The sequence below is a fragment of the Zalophus californianus genome, chromosome 15 (assembly GCF_009762305.2).
Source record: "Zalophus californianus isolate mZalCal1 chromosome 15, mZalCal1.pri.v2, whole genome shotgun sequence".
Lineage (NCBI taxonomy): Eukaryota > Metazoa > Chordata > Mammalia > Carnivora > Otariidae > Zalophus > Zalophus californianus.
The window spans coordinates 58828939-58847774 of NC_045609.1; positions in this window are offsets into that span (position 1 = coordinate 58828939).

Sequence of the window (18836 nt, forward strand, 5' to 3'; positions counted from 1 at the left end):
AGAAGAACAAACCTGGAAGACTCACATTTCCTGATTTCAAAACCTACTATAAAACTATAGTAATCATAACAGTGTAGTATTGGCATAGAAAGACATATAAACCAAGAGGGCAGAATAGAGAGCCCAGAAATAAACCCTCACATGTCAAATGATTTTTGACAATGATGCCAAGACCATTCTATAGTGAAGGGACAGTCTTTTCATCAAACGGTGCTGGGAAAACTGAACATCCACATGCAAAAGAATGAAGTTGGACCCTCACCTTATACAAATATTTGTAAATCTTTGTAATTTTTGTAATTTGAGTAAATATACAAAAATTTACTCAAAATGGATCAAGGACCTACGTGCAAGACCTAAAACAATAAAACTCATAGAAGAAAACAGAGGATGAAAGCCATCCCAACACTGTTTGGCAATAATTTCTTATATACGACACCAAAGGCATAACCAACCAAAGAAAAACAGGCAAATTGGACTTTGTGAAAATTTTAAAAATTTGTACATCAAGAGACACTATCCACAGAGTAAGAAGGCAACCCACCAAGTGGGAAAAAATATCTGCAAATCCCATACAGATTTTCCTCGACTTACAATGGGGTTATGTCCTGATAAGCCCATCATAAGCTGAAAATGTTTTAAGTCAAAAACGCATTTAAGGGATACCTGGGTGGCTCAGATGGTTAAGCATCTGCCTTCTGCTCGGGTCATGATCCCAGGGTCCTGGGATCGAGCCCCACATCGGGCTCCCTGCTTGGCGGGGAGCCTGCTTCTCCCTCTCCCTCTACTGTTCCCCCTACTTGTACTCTTTTGCTCTGTCAAATAAATAAAAATCTTTTTAAAAATTTTTAAAAAACCTCATTTAATACACCTCACCTGCCACACATTACAGTTTGGCCTACCCTTCCTTAAATGTGCTCAGAACACTTACATTAACCTATGGTTGGGAAAAATCATCTAATACAAAGTCTGTTTTATAATTAAGTGTTGACTATCTTATGTAATTTATTGAATTCTATACTGAAAGTAAAAAACGGAATGGTTATATGGGTACAGAGGGCTGTGTTTACCCTTGTAATTGCATGACCGACTGAGAGCTACAGCTCACTGTCAATGCCCAGCATCATGAAAGAGTATCATACCATATATCACTATCACTAGCCTGGGAAAAGATCAAAGTTCAAAATTTGAAGTATGGTTTTTCCTGAATATGTATCATTTTCACACCATCACAAAGTCTAAAAGTCTTAAGTCAAACCATCGTTAACTGGGGGACTGTAATAAGGAATTAATATCCAGAATATATAGAGAATATCTAAAACTCAACAACAAAAAACCCAATTCAAAAATGGGCAAAGGACCTGAATAGTCATTTCTCCAAAGAAGACATACAAATGGTCAATAAGCATATGAAAAGATGCTCAGCATCACTAATCATTAGGGAAATACAAAAGTACAATGAGATAGCTATCACCTCATACCCATTAGGATAGCTAATATTAAAAAACAGAAAACAAGTGTTCGTGAACATGTAGAGAAACTTGAGCCCTTGGGTATGTTGGTAAGAATTTTAAATGGTACAGGGAATTTAAAATGGTATAGCTATGGAAAACAGTATCAAAAAAATTAAAAATAGAATTCTCATAAGACCCAACAATTCCACTTCTGGCTATAGACCCCAAATAATTGAAAACGGGATCTCAAAGAGATATTTGTACACCCATATTCATAGCAGCATCGTTCACAATAGCTAAAATATGGGAGCAATCCAAGTGTCCACTGACAGATGAATGAATAAGCAAATGTGGTCTAGACATACAATGGAATATTACTGAGCCTTAAAAAGGAAGAAATTCTACAATATCCTTCAACATGGATGAACATTGAGTACAGTATGTTAAATGAAATAAAATAAGCAAGTCACAAAAGGACAAATACTGTATGAGGTACTTAGAGTAGTCAAAATCATCAAGACAGAAAGTATAATGGTGGTTTCCAGGTGCACAGAGAGGGGAGAATGTGGTGTTATTGTTTAATAGGTATATAGTTTCAGATTTACAAGATAAAAAGAGTTATGAGGAAGGATGGCAGTAATGGCTACAGAACAGTGTGAATGTATTTAATACCACTGAACTGTACACTTAATAGTTAAGATGTTAAATTTTATGCTATATGTATTTTAACACAATAAAAAATATAAAGGAAAAAACAACTGGTGAAAAACCAAAAGTAATTAGAGCTAAAGTAAATCCTTGAAGAACCCCCATCTTACGGGTATTCTGTTTCCAGAAGGAACACTGGGAAAAGAAAAAATAACAAATAGGATTAAAGGGTAAGAGAGTTTACAATGTTAATATTAGAATAATACAGCACACAAGGTCACAGAGGGTGGGTCAATGAACAAACTTCCCATCCTGAATTCACAATGGTCCAATCTTCATTTGTTTCTCATTTCTGCCCTCTCCTGTTAATGATTAGAGAATCACTGAGTGTTCATGCCAGAAAGGACCCTAGAAATCATCCCATCTCCTTATTTTTTTCCTAATGAAGATCTGAGACTCCAAGAAGAGATTTCCCCCAAATTATACTCCTAATAAGGACTAGGGATGGCACCATCATCCCAGATCTTCAGACTGTCCTGTGGCTTTGTGCACTTTTTCTTACTTGGCTCACATTCTCTCTGTTTTCTCTTGTTCTCACTCCCAATCAGTTATTTAGTTGTAAAGATAATGGCCTGTAGAGGGTTCCAATCTGCCAAGTGAATCACACTGTAGTGAGCCCCACAGAGAAAGGCCTGTGCAGGTGTCTGGGCGAGAGAAAGAAAAGCTAGATCTTCCTCTCTCAGCCTTTGGCAAGCTCCATTCCCCCTAGTGAACTTTAATTGAAATTTGCAAGGATGAACAAAAAGCTAGAAACAAGGGAGGACCAACTAAATGGCTTTTGAAGGAATAAATAAAAGACTGTCAGAACCACATGCCATGCTGGTTTAAAGATGCCCAAGAAAAAGAATTAGCAATGAACAGGAAAAAGGGGAAAAGAGAAAGGAGAGAAAAGGAAAGGGGCAAGTAGCCAGACATATCACACTGAAAATGTTTGAAAACGAGCTGGGAACTGGCTAATAAGAAAGGAAGTAAACATCTGGGAAGTTTCCATTAGAAAGCATTATTTTATTCATTCATCTAATAAACGTGTTCCAAATGCCTACTATGTGTGTAACACTCTACTAAGCCTATAGGGAGGTACTCAAAACATTAAAATGCAGTGGTGGGTTGTCAGAGGGTTTCAATCCAGTTGGAAGGAAAGACGTGATTAAACAAGCATTCAGGGAGTGCTTATCAGGTGCCTGGAGCAGTGCTAGATCCTAGGTATTACAGAGATGAAAAGGCAGTCCCTGCACTCATAATTTGCATCCTAAGTGGTGTTGCCCAACAGAACTATAATGAAGACCACAAATATGAGCCACATACATAATTTTAAATTCTCCAGCAGTCATACAAAAAAAGGTAAAAAGAAACAGGTAAAATTAATATTTTATTTAGCTCATTATATCTAAAATAGTATCACTTCCACATGTAATTAATATAAAATTAGTGAGATATTTTTTACATTTGACATAATTTTTATACAAAGTCTGAAATCCAATGTTTCTTTCATGGTTAACAGAACATCTCAATTCAATCAAGCCATATTTCAAGTACTTAAAAGCCACGTGACTAATAGCTATCTTATTGGAGTATACAGTTCTAGAGCAATACTTCTCAAATTTCTTTTGATAAACCTAAATATCTCACACACCTCTGAAAGTTTCTGATCTGTATCCTGTCTGCGCCCACCTCACCCCAACCCTGGTTCAAGGAGGAACTCCTTCTCCATTCTCATCTCTCCCTTTCTATCCTTGCTCAACTGGTAGTCTCTATTTTGCTGGCTAGGGCAGGTGGCTAGAAGTTCCACGGTTTTCCAAGGTACGTGTGACCCTCTTTATCTGTAAAGTCTGATAAGCAGCCACCTGTCCCCCCAACTCATCACCCCCATACACACACACACACACACACACACACACACACACACACACCATACCTATTTGAGAATCACCATTGAATCTAAAGAGTACCCAAATATAAAATAGTGTTATTACAGGAAGTAAATAGGAAAAAAGGCAAACTAGATAAGCTATTTCACAGAGCAGTGCATGATTATATAGCAAATGTTGAGTCAGGAGTGAGAAACACTGGCGAGGCAGAGCAGCCAGGCAAGGCTTTATTGAAGGAATGGGGCTTGAACTGTGCCTTTTCAGATGAATAATGCACACTGAAATAAAATTTAAAATACTCTGTCATATAAAAATAGAAATTTGAAACCTTGGGTAAGCCATGACTTAAAATGCATTAAAAAATTTTTGAAGAGACTGTGTACCCAGTCCTAGAACAAGTTTTAGGGAAGGGGATGGGAACATTTTGTTCTTCCTATAAAAACAGGGGCGGGGGTAAGGAGGAGTCATTAAGGGTCACGCTCAAGTGAAAAACAATTTTTGTTTCTTATAGCTGCCAGTTTTAAAATAAAACATAGACACTGGAAAATGTTCTTTTTTAAATCTTTAAATAATTCAAAAGAGTATACAGTCATAGAAGACTAATAGAAAAACTGATCAAGAAAAGAGAACATTAGATTTTAATCAATAATATAGCAATTATGATTTTTTTAAACCTCAGCCCCAGATTATAGCCAATTACAGGAGACAGAAAGGAAAGGAAAATATGGGCAAAGAAAGGTAAAAATGCCTTACTCTCTCACTCAGTACAAACCCTGGCAATCGCTATGATTTTCCTAGTCTACCAGCCAAAATGCATGCCAATAAGTGTTTATCCAAACACTTGTCCAGGTCCACCACTGATGGACAAAGCTAACTAACACTTTCAATTCCAAATGAGGTTCCAGGTCTCCTCCTTAGTCTTCACCTCCTGGCAAACATACTTAGGGCAAGAATATCCTTTTCTAGGGATATTTCTCTCAGGTCAATGTAATAGTACAGTCTGATTAAAATTATACCCAATATGAACATACCTTAACTAACCTCTTCCAATACTCAAAATGGGGTAGTGGTAAAAGAGTATGGCCCTAGGCATTATACCGCCATGGTTTGAATCCCCATTCTGATGACCTTGGGCAAGTTACTTAGGCTCTCAGAGCTTCAGTTTTCCATGTGTAAACAGTACTAATAGTATTTCCTCATATGTTCTTGTATGCCCTAAATGACACAATAGGTGTAAATTCCTTATTATAGGTCTTGAACCTATTATAGCTCTTGAACCTAGTAAGTGCTAAATTTGATTTTATTATCATTATTTTCCCATTGACATGATAATCTCCACTGTGGAGATAGACCTATCAGGCAATCCCAGCCTAGTGATATAAAACGTATGATATGTCCACCAACTCTCCCTGTTCTGTGTCTATATTCAGAAAACAAGGCTTTCCACTTAAGTCCATCTACAAGAAAATGGATTTTCATTTATATATATGATAATTCCTGGAGTAGTTACATTTCTAATTGAAGATAAATCTTCTAATTAAAAAAAGTCAAGAAAAGGCTGTGATACATTTATTATATTTTACCAAGAGCACTCACAAGATAAAAATATAATCATTCTAACCCACTGCAAGGGGGAGGGTACATTATAAGTTAGCAACACACTTGGAAAGCAAATGGTTGAGCTGTTTCAAGAGCTTAAAATACATTTTGACTCAGCAATTCTACTCCTAGAAATCTATTTTAAGGAAGTAATCAAAGTCCTACAAAATCTATATGAACAGAGATAGCATTATTTATCAGATGAGAAAATGAAATAAACTAAATATTTATCAGTGGAAAATTAACAGTAATAATGTCCTTTACTTAAACAGCATTTACTCTGTATTAGGCAATATTCGAAGGGTTTTTCATGTGTTGACTCATTTAATCCTTTCAACAGGTGAGTACTATATTCTCAAATTCAAAAATGGAGAGATTGAGGTACCTAAATTAAGCTGTCCAAGGTCACACGGACAGCAAAAAGGTGGTAGAAACAGGATTAAAACACAAATACTCCATTTACAATTGCACCAAAAAAAAAAAATAGTAATAAACTTAAATAGAAGGGGAAAACTATACTGTACTCTGAAAACTATACAACACTAATGAAAGAGATTTAACATGACACAAACAAATGTAAAGATGTTCCATGTTCATGTATTGGGAGAATTAATATTGTTAAAATGTCCATACTACCCAAAGCAATTTACAGATTCAATGCAATCCCTATCAAGATACTAATAGCATTTTTCACAGAATGAGAACAAATAATGCTAAATTTATATGAAATCACCAAAGACCATGAATTGCCCAAGAGATCTTGAGAAAGAACAACAAAGCTGGAGGTATCACAATCCCAGATTTCAAGATACACTACAAAGTTGTAGTAATCAAAACTATAGTACTGGCACAAAAACAACACATAGGTCAACTGAACAGAACAGAGAGCCCAGAAATAAACCCACACTTACATGGTCAATTAATCTATGACAAAGAGGCAAAAATATACAATGGGGAAAGGACAGTCTCTTCAACAAATGATGCTGGAAAAACTGGACAGCTACATGCAAAAGAATGAAACTGGACTGCTTTCTTACACTACACACAAAAATAAACTCAAAATGGATTAAAGATCTAAATGTGAGCCATGAAACCATAAAAAATCCTAGAAGAAAATACAGGCAATAATTTCTTTGACATCTGCCTTCACAATATTTTTCTACATATGTCTCAAGTAAGGGAAACAAAAGCAAAATTAAATTATTAGGACTACTTAAAATAAAAAGCTTTGCACAGCAAAGGAAACCATCAACAAATGAAAAGACAACATATTGAATGGAAGAAGGTATTTGCAAATGATATATCCAATAAGAGGTTAATACCCAAAATACATAAAGAACTTATATAACTCCACACCAATAATAATAATAATCCAATTTGAAAATGGGCAGAGCACCTGAATAGACATTTTTCCAAAGAGGACATGCAGATAGCCAACAGACACATGAAAAGATGCTCAAGATCACTAATGATCAGGAAAATGCAAATCAAAACCACAATGAGATATCACCTTATACCTATCAGAATGGCTAGAATCAAAAAGACAAAAATGACAAACATTGGTGAAGATGTAGAGAGAAAAAAAGGAACCCTCATGCACTGCTGGTGGGAATGTAAATTGGTACAACCACTGTGGATAGCAGTATCGTTGAGGATTTTGGAATCCTTATTCATCAGGGATATCAGTCTGAAATTCTCCTTTTTGAGGGGGTCTTTGCCTGGTTTGAGGATTAAGGTAGTGTTGGCCTCAAAGAATGAGTTTGGAAGTTTTCCTTCTGTTTCTATTTTTTGAAACAGCTTCAGTAGAATAGATATTATTTCTTCTTTGAATGTTTGGTACAATTCCCCAGGGAATCCATCAGTCCCCAGACTCTTATTTTTTGGGAGGTTTTTGATCACTGCTTCAATTTCGTTTCTGGTTATTGGCCTCTTCAGGTTGTCAACTTCTTCCTGTTTCAGTCTTGGCAGCTTATACGTTTCCAGGAAGGCATCCATTTCATCCAGATTGCTCAGTTTATTGGAATATAGTTGTTGATAATAATTTCTAATAATTATTTCTATTTCCTTGGTGTTAATTGTGATCTCTCCCCTTTCATTCATAATTTTATTAATTTGGGTCCTTTCTCTTTTCTTTTGGATAAGTCTGGCCAGTGGTTTACCGATCTTATTAATTCTTTCAAAGAACCAGCTTCTAGGTTCGTTGATCTGATCTACTTTGTTTCTGGTTTCTAATTCATTGATCTCTGCTCTAATCTTAATTATTCTTCTAATGCGTGGCTTAGGCATCATTTGTTGCTTTTTCTCAAGTTCTTTAAGGTGTAGAGTTAGTTGGTGAATTCGGGATTTCTCTATTTTTTTGAGTGAGGCTTGGATCGCTATGTATTTACCCCTTATAATCAAGTCAAAAAATGGGCAGAAGACATGAACAGACACTTCTCTGAAGAAGACATACAAATGGCTAACAGACACATGAAAAAATGTTCATCATCATTAGCCATCAGGGAAATTCAAATCAAAACCACATTGAGATACCACCTTACACCAGTTAGAATGGCAAAAATGGACAGGGAAAGAAACAACAAATGTTGGAGAGGTTGTGGAGAAAGGGGAACCCTCTTACACTGTTGGTGGGAATGCAAATTGGTACAGCCACTTTGGAAAACAATGTGGAGGTTCCTCAAAAAATTAAAAATAGAGCTACCTTATGACCCAGCAATTGCATTCCTGGGTATTTACCCCAAAGACACAGATGTAGTGAAAAGAAGGGCCATATGCACCCCAATGTTCATAGCAGCAATGTCCGCAATAGCCAAACTGTGGAAAGAGCTGAGATGCCCTTCAACAGAGGAATGGATAAAGATGTGGTCCATATATACAATGGAATATTACTCAGCCATCAGAAAGGATGAATACCCAACTTTTACAACAACATGGATGGGACTGGAGATTGTGCTAAGTGAAATAAGTCAAGCAGAGAAAGTCAATTATCATATGGTTTCACTTATTTGTGGAACATAAGTAATAGCATGGAGGACATTAGGAGAAGGAAGGGAAAAATGAAGGGGGGGGAATTGGAGGGAGAGATGAACCATGAGAGACCATGGACTCTGAGAAACAAACTGAGGGTTTTAGAGGGGAGGGGGGGTGGGGGGATGGGTTAGCCCGATGGGTATTAAGGAGGGCACGTACTGCATGGAGCACTGGGTGTTATACGAAAACAATGAATCGTGGATCACCGCATCAAAAACTAATGATGTATTGTATGGTGATTGAGATAACATAATAAAATTAAAAAATAATAATAATGAGGCACCTGGGTGGCTCAGTCATTAAGCATCTGCCTGCGGCTCAGGTCATGATCCCAGGGTCCTGGGATTGAGCCCCACATCGGGCTCCCCGCTCCACGGGCCCACTCTCCCTGCTTGTGTTCCCTCTCTCACTGTGCCTCTCTCTGTCAAATAAACAAAATCTTTAAAAATAATAATAATAATTAAAATACCTGCTCTGTGCCAGGAAAAAAATAAAAGAAAAGAAAGCAGTATCATGGTTCCTCAAAAAAGTAAAGATAAAAATACAATATGAACCAGTAATTCCATTACTGGGTATTTACCCAAAAAAAATGAAAACATTACTTCTAAAAGATTTATGTTTACTACATTAGTTACAATAGCCAAGATGTGGAAGCAACCCAAGTGTCCAACAATAAATGAATGGCTAAAGATATGAGATAGAGATATATATAATGGAATATTACTCAGCCATAAAAAATAATGAGATCTTGCCATTTGCAACAAAATGGATGAACCTAGAGAATATCATGCTAAGTAAAATAAGTCAGAGAAAGACAAATACCATATAAGTTCACTTATACATGGAATTTAAAAAAACAAAACAAATGAATAAACTAACAAAAAAGCAGAAACAGGCACATAAATGAAGAGTGCAAACTGATGGTTTCCAGAATGGAGGGGCAAAGGGGGATGGGCCAAATGGGTGAAGGGGTGTGAGAGATACAATAATAAATGGAGGCTCTACCTGATAGGATAAATGATGCAGAAGAGAGAATTTGTGATATAAAAGACAAAATGATGGAGAATAATGAAGCTAAGAAAAAGAGAGATAAACAACTACTGGATCATGAGGGGAGAATTTGAGAGATAAGTGATACCATAAAGCGAAACAATATTAGAATAATTGGGGTCCCAGAAGAGGAAAGAGAGAGAGGCACAGAAGGTATATTTGAGCAAATTACAGCTGAGAACTTCCCTAATGTGGGGAAGGAAACAGGCATTCAAGTCCAGGAGGCACAGAAAACCACCCTCAAAATCAACAGGAATAGGGCAACACCTTGACAATATAATAGTGAAGCTTGCAAATTTCAAAGACGAAGAGAAAATCCTGAAAGCTGCTGGGGACTAGAGGTCCTTAATCTACAAGAATAGAAACATAAGACTGGCAGCAGACCTATCCACAGAGACCTGGCAGGCCAGAAAGGACTGGCATGATATATTGAGGGTGCTAAATGAGAAAAATACACAGTCAAGAATACTTTATCCAGCAAGGCTATCATTCAGAATAGGAGAGATAAAGCATTCCAGGACAAACAGAAACTAAAAGAATTTGTGATCACTAAACCAGCCCTACAAGAAATATTAAAAGGGATCCTGTAAGCGAAGACAAAGTCCAAAAGTAACATAGACCAGAAAGGAACAGAGACAGTATATAGAAACTGTGACTTTATAGGTAACACAATGGCACTAAATTCATATCTCTCAGAAGTTACTCTGAATGCAAATAGGCTAAATGCTCCAATCAAAAGATACAGGGTATCAGATTCAATAAAAAAGCAAGACCCATCCATATACTGTCTACAAGAGACTCATTTTAGATCCAAAGACACCTCCAGACTGAAAGTGAGGGGGTGGAGAACCATTTATTATGCTAATGGACGGCAAAAGAAATCTGGAGTCACAATCTTCATGTCAGACAAATTAGATTTTAAACCAAAGACTGTAATAAGAGATGAGGAAAAACACTATATCATAATTAAAGGGCCTATCCAACAAGAATATCTAACAATTGTAAATATCGATGCCCCTAACATGGGAGCAGCCAATTATATAAACCAATTAATAACCAAATTAAAGAAACATATTGGTAATAATACAATAATAGTAGGGAACTTTAACACCCCACTCACAGCAATGGACAGATAATTAAGCAAAAGATCAACAAGGAAACAAGGGCTATGAATGGCACAGTGGACCAGATGGACTTCACGGATATATTCAGAGTATTCCATCCTAAAGCAACAGAATACACATTCTTCTCAAGTGCACATGACACATTCTCCAGGATAGATTACATACTGGGTCACAAACCACGTCTGAACTGGTACCAAAATATTGGGATTATTCCTTGCATATTTTCAGACCACAATGCTTTCAAACTTGAACTCAATAATAAGAGGAAATTTGGAAAGAACTCAAATACATGGAGGTTAAAGAGCATCCTACTAAAGAATGAACAAGTCAACCAGGAAATTAAAGAAGAATTTAAAAAATTCATGGAAACAAATGAAAATGAAAACACAATTATTCAAAACCTTAGGGATGTAGCAAAGGCAGTCCTAAGAGGGAAGTATATAGCAATAGAAATCTTTCTCAAGAAACAAGATAATCTTTTTTTTTAAAGATTTTATTTATTTATTTGACAGAGACAGAGATAGCGAGAGCAGGAACACAAGCAGTGGGAGAGGGAGAGCAGGCTTCCCGCCAAGGAGGGAGCCCGATGTGGGACTCGATCCCAGGACCCTGGGATCATGACCTGAGCCAAAGGCAGACGCTTAATGACTGAGCCACCCAGGCGCCCAAGAAACAAGCTAATCTTACACCTAAAGGATACACAAGCTAATCTTACACCTAAAGGAGCTGGAGAAAGAACAGCAAATAAAGCTAATCTTACACCTAAAGGAGCTGGAGAAAGAACAGCAAATAAAGCCTAAACCCAGCAGGAGAAGAGAATTAATAAAGATTAGAGCAGAAATCAATGAAATAGGAACCAAAAAACATTAGAACAGATCAATGAAACTAGGACCTGGTTCCTCGAAAGAATAAAATCAATAAACCCCAGGCCAGAGTTATCAAAAAGAAAAAAGAAAGGATCCAAATAAATAAAATAATGAATGAAAGAGGAGAGATCACAACCAACACTAAAGAAATACAAACAATTATAAGAACATGTTATAAGCAACTATATCTAACAAACTAGGCAATCTGGAAGCAATGTATAAACTAGAAATTCCTAGAAATGTATAAACTACCAAAACTGTAACAGGAAGAAATAGAAAACCCACAGAAATAGAAGACCCATAACCGCAAGGAAATTGAAACAGTAATCAAAAATCTCCCAACAAACAAGAGTCCAGGCCCAGAAGGCTTCCCAGGGTAATTCTACAAAACATTTAAAGAAGACTTAATACTTATTCTTCAGAAGCTGTTTCAAAAAATAGAAATGGAAGGAAAATTTCCAAACTCTATGAGGCTGGCATTACCTTGATTCCAAAACTAGACAAAGACCTCACTGAAGAGGAGAATTACAGACCAAGATTCCTGATGAACATGGATGCCCAACATATTAGCCAATAGGATTCAACAGTACATTAAAAGGATTATTCACCATGACCAAGTGGGATTTATTCCTGGGATGCGAGGATAGTTCAACATCTGCAAATCAATGTGATACACTATATTAATAAAAGAAAAGACAAGAACTATATGGTCCTCTCAATAAATGCAGAAAAGTCAGTTGACAAAGTATAGCATCCTTTCTTGATTAAAACTCTTAACAGTGTAGGGATAGAGGGAACATACCTCAATATCATAAAGGCCATATATGAAAAGCCCATAGTAAATATCATTCTCAATGGGGAAAAGCTTTTCCCCTAAAGTCAGGAACACAACAGGGATGTACACTCTCACCACTGTTGTTCAACAACTACTGGAAGTCCTAGCCTCAGCAATCAGATAACAAAAATAAATAAAAGGCATCTGAATCAGCAAAGAAGTTAAACTCTCATTCACAGATGACATGATACTCTACGTGGAAAATCCAAAAGACTCCACCTCAAAATTGCTAGAAGTCATACAGGAATTCAGCAACATGGCAGGATATAAAATCAATGCGCAGATACCAATTGCATTTCTATACACTAACAATGAGAGAGAAGAAAGAGAAATTAAGAAATCGATCCTGTTTACAAATGCACCAAAAACCGTAAGATTCCTAGGAATAATCTAGCCAAAGAGACAAAGGATTTGTATTCTGAAAACTATAGAACACTTATGAAAGAAATTGAGGAAGACACAAAGAAATGGAAAAACATTCCATGCTCATGAATCAGAATATCAAATATTGTTAAAATGTCTATGCTACCTAGAGCAATCTATACATTCAATGCAATCCCTATCAAAATACCATCAACATTTTTCACAGAGCTGGAACAAATAATCCTAAAATTTGCAAGGAACCAGAAAAGACCCCGAATAGCCAAAGGAATGTTGAAAAAGAAAACCAAAGCTGGTGGCATCACAATTCCAGACTTCAACCTGTATTACAAAGCTGTCATCATCAAGCCAGTATGGTACTAGCACAAAAACAGACACATGGATCAATGGAACATAACAGAGAACCCAGAAATGGACAACTCTGTGGTCAACTAATCTTTGACAAAGCAGGAAAGAATATCCAATGGAAAAAAAGACAGTCTCTTCAACAAATGGTATTGGGAAAGTTGGACAGCCACATGCAGAAGAATGAAACTGGACCATTTTCTTACACGATACACAAAAATAGACTCAAAATGGATGAAAGACCTGCATGTGAGTCAGGAATCCATCAAAATCCTAGAGGAGAACACAGGCAGTAACCTCACTGACCTCAGCTGCACCAACTTCTTCCTGGACATGTTTCCAAAGGCAAGGGGAACAATGGCAAAAATGAACTATTGGGACTTCATCAAGATAAAAGGCTTTTGTACAGCAAAGTAAACAGTTGGCAAAACCAAAAGACAACTGACAGAATGAGAGAAAATATTTGCAAATGTTTTATCAGATAAAGGGCTATTATCCAAAATCTATAAAGACCATATCAAACTTGACACCCAAAAAAACAAACAACCCAATCAAGAAATGGGCAGAAGACATGAATAGATATTTCTCCAAAGAAGACATACAAAAGGCCAACAGACACGTGAAAAAATGCTCAAGATCACTCAGCATCAGGGAAATACAAAATGAGACAACCACCTCACACCAATCAGAATAGCTAAAATTAACAACTCAGGAAATGACAGATGTTGGTGAGGATGCAGAGAAAGGGGAACTCTCTTATACTGTTGGTGGGAATGCAAGCTGGTGCAGCTACCCTGGAAAACAGTATGGAGGTTCCTCAAAAAGTTGAAAATAGAGCTACCCTATGACCCAGAAATTGCACTAATAGGCATTTACCTCAAAGATACAAATGTAGTGATCTGACAGGGCACCTGCACCCCAATGTTTATAGCAGCAATATCCACAATAGCCAAACTATGGAAAGAGCCCAGATGTCCATCGACAGATGAATGAATAAAGATGTGGTTTATATATACAATGGAATATTACTCAGTTATCAAAAATATGAAATCTTGACATTTGCAATGACATGGATGGAAACTAGAGGGTATCATGCTAAGCGAAATAAGTCAATCAGAGAAAGACAATTATCATATGATTTCATTCATATGTGGAATTTAAGAAACAAAACAGAGGAGCATAGGGAAAAATAAAACAAGATGAAATCAGAGAGGGAGACAAACATAACAGACTCTTAATCATAGGAAACAAACAGGGTTGCTGGCTGAGAGGGGGATGGGGGGATGGGGTAACTGGGTGATGGACATTAAGGAGGGCACGGGATGTAATGAGCACTGGGTGCTATATAAGACTGATGAATCACTGAACTGTACCTGTGAAACTAATAATACGCTATATGTTAAATAATTTAAATTTTTAAAAATAGTGGGAAAAAAGATTATTTTTCCCTCCTTTTCTATATTTTCCAAATTCTTTATAATACTGTATTTAAATTATTATTTAAAATAAGAAGCAACTGGAAAGTACAGCCATACTTCTCTGAGAGAACAGATCACAATGATACACTTTGTTTTCAAAACTGTATTTATAAAAAATAACACCAATAAAGCAGCAAAATAGAGCAGATAAAGATGGTGGCTTTGGAATTGAAAGGCCGAAAAACCCAACTGACCTGAGTTGCTTTAAGGCACGCAGCCTCATCTGTAGAATGGAAATATAAACAAGTCCTGCGGTTACTGTGAAGATAAACTAAGTTGATTCAGGTAAAAATAAATTGGAAATCAATTTGGTATTATTGCCTAGCCTTGATCAAGGTACACCCTTCTTCCCCTCCAGGTAAGCTGTGCTCTCCTTTCTTCTCTTCCCCTACGTGAGACTGTTTTTACTTCTCTAGCCCAGTGGCCACAGGGCCCAGCTGTTCCCTCCCATATTCAGATAATCTCCACCATACCAATGCTGCAAAGGGATCCATACATTAACCAAGCTAAGGTTCTATCTGGGTATTGAACAATACCACTACTTCTTCCTTCTCAACCCTAACCCACAGCAACACAGTGTTGAGAGAACCAGAACTCCCCTAGCCTTCCCTGCATTTAGGCTGACTTAGATAAAAGATGAAGATATTTACACACACACACCCCAAAAACCTCAAATATGGTCACTTTATAAAGTTTACAAATAAGCTGTATTCACTCATTTCTTTTGAAGTCAAATACATTTTCTACAGAAACTCAAATGGACAGTTAACTCCTGGTTGATCCACACTGGTAAAAATTGTGTATGACTGCAATAGAAACTCCAACAAATATAAGACAATGTGAATCTATAGAAGGTTTTCTCAACAAGCAGTTTCTGGGAACAGAACTCTACTAATCCTAGCTGAGCCAGCCTATTCAAACTCGTAAGTGACTGATAGCAGATCAAACTCATAAATAATAGCAGATGAAACTGTGGTCTAAAGTACTGAGAGATGCATTAAAAACACTGGGCCACAGAATGGCAGAATAAGAGAAACAATGAAAGTAAATCCTTTCCCAAAAGGGTCTAATATATTCAGGATTCCAGCAGACTATTTGGGCCCACTAAGGACACAAAGAAAAGCTCATCATTGTCCCTAAAGCTGTCCCTTACTTCCTCTGAGCTGTTTTGCACTAGTAAAACGTCAGGCTGACCTCACAAGATGAGTATAAAATAAGAAAGTATACATAAAAATGCTTTGTAAGTGTTGGTGGGATGATGATAAAGACTGCTATTGTCCCTTTCTTTAATCTCCAGGGTGAAAGAGTAAAAAGAGAAAGGAGTTTAGAAGGGAGGTTTGTAACATCCAAGTTCCTGATGACTTCACTGCTTTACCTACAGCCATCCCACTTAACTTTAAAGGATGGGAAGATAAACACAGATGTCTGAAGATATAGAGAAGTCCAGTTTATAATCAAACCTTCCCAGGTACCATATTCTACTTCATAACTTCAAGGACTGTTAAAACACTTTTTCTCTCTCTCAATATCCTCTCTGACATAGCAAAGGTCAAGTAAAGAACCTTAGCAAACCCTTCCTCTCCTTTATCCCAGTGTCCCACAAAAGTTCATTACTCCACTGGGAAGAAATTTCCTTTAAAATAACGCTACCCTAGGAGGGGCAGAGCAGGATGGAGGAGGAGTAGACCTGGATTTCGTCTGGTCTGAACCATTCTGAACATGTACAAACTCAACAGGAGATGAAGAGGAGAGTAGCAACAACTCTCTGAACAGAGAAGCGACCACTTACTGGAAGGTAGGACGTGCGGAGAAGTGAATCTGAGGCGATATTCGGGAGGATAGACGGCAGGGGAGGGGGCCTCCGCGGCCGCTCCTGGCAAGTGCTAGAGCCGCAGAGCACAAAATCGGACCTTTTAGAAGTCGGCTTCACTGAGGGACGTCACTCCAGTGGCTAAGCTGGGGGTGGAATCCTCCCAGGACAGTGTGGTCTCAGGACCCTTGGGGTCACAGAAAGACCGGGGGTGCCTGAGTGCAGCAGAGCTCCCAGGTATCGGAGCAGGGAAGCCGGCTGCAGAGACGCAGCCCAGGCGTGGGCTCTCAGCTCGGGGTTGCCATAAACTGTGATCCGCGGCTCAGTCAGGCCACTGCTCCTCCAGCAGGGACCCAACAAGCGGCAGATCCCGGGAGACTCGCCTTCCTCCCCGGGGAGGAGCGGCGCAGGAGCGCACCACAGGGATCTGCTGGGTTTGGAGACTCCACACGGGGTCGGATGCCAGAGATAGAAACGCTAGGTCACAGGCCGGGTGAGCACGGCGTGTGGCCGGAGACCGGGGAGATGGGAGTGGCTGCTTTTCTCTGGGGGCACACTGAGGAGCGGGGCCCCGAGTTCTCAGCTCCGCCGGGTGGAGATTGGGGGGCCACCATTTTCGCCCTGGTCCTCCAAAGCTGGACCGAGAGCTTGCAGGGAACAAAAGCTCCTAAGAGCAAACCTGAGCAGCTTGCTTAGCCCAGACCCACAAGGGCGGGGCAATTCAGCCTCCAGCAAAGACATGTGGAAACCACGGCAACAGGCCCCTCCCCCAAAAGATCAGTACTATCAGCCAGCAAGCCAAGACCAAGTTTACCGATCAAGGAGAACGGGAGAACTCCAGCGCTAGGGGAATACTGCACATAGAATTCATGGCTTTTTTTTTTACCATGATTCATTAATTCATCAAAGTTAATTTTTTAACTTTTTTTAATTTTTCTTTTTCCCTTTTTCAACCAACATCTTATCATCCCTTTTTTAAAAAAACAATTTTTTATTTTTCATTTTTAGAGTCATATTTTATCCCTTCATAGTAGTTACCCTTATTTTTGGCATGTATATATAAGTTGTTCTCTCTTTAAAATTTTGAGATACAGTTTCTTCTCACAGATCAAAATACACCCTAAATCACTAGTGTATGGCTTTGTTCTACTCTCCTGCCTGATCACATTCTCTCCCTTTTCTCTTTTTTTTTTTAATCTTCTTCTTTCTTTTTTCAAACAACTTCTTATCCTATCAATTCCTTTTATAAAATCTTTATAATTTTCATCTTTACAGTCATCTTCCATCCCTTCATTGTATCAATCCTTAATTTGTACATATATGTCTTTTTTCCTTTAAAATTTTAGGAGGCACTTTTTTCTAACAGACCAAAATACGCCCAAAATCTAGTGTGTGGCACCGATCTATGCACTAGTCTGATCAAATCTGATCATATTCTGCTTTTTTTTGTATTGTTCTGTTTTTGTTTTTATCTTCTTTTTTCTCTCTTTTCTTTTTCTCTTTCTTTTTTCTTTCTTTCCCTTTCTTTTCCCCTGGTTTCAGGTCTTTTCTGATTTGTATACAGTATATTTGCTGGGGATGTTGTTAACCTGTTAGCATTTTGTTCTCTCATTCTCCTCTGGACAAAATGACAAGACGAAAAAAATCACCTCAACAAAAAGAACAAGAGGTAGTACCGTCTGCCAGGGACCTACTCAATACGGACATTAGTGCGATGTCAGACCTGGAGTTCAGAATCATGATTTTAAAGATACTAGCTGGGCTTGAAAAAAGCATGGAAGTTATTAGAGAAACTCTTTCTGGAGAAATAAAAGAACCAAAATCTAACCAAGTCGAAATCAAAAAGGCTATTAATAAGGTGCAATCAAAAATGGGGGCACTAACTGCTAGGATAAATGAGGCAGAAGAGAGAATCAGTGATATAAAAGACCAAATGATAGAAAATAAAGAGGCTGAGAAAAAGAGAGATAAACAACTACAGGATCATGAGGGCAGAATTCGAAGATAAGTGATACGATAAGACGAAACAACATTAGAATAATTGGGATCCCAGAAGAGGAAGAAAGAGAGAGAGGGGCAGAAGGTATATTGGAGCAAATAATAGCAGAGAACTTCCCTAATGTGAGGAAGGAAACAGGCATCAAAATCGAGGAGGCACAGAGAACCCCTCTCAAAATCAATAATAATAGGTCAACACCCCGACATCTAATAGTAAAACTTACAAGTCTCAGAGACAAAGAGAAAATCCTGAAAGCAGCTTGGGAGAAGAGATATGTAACCTAGTAGAA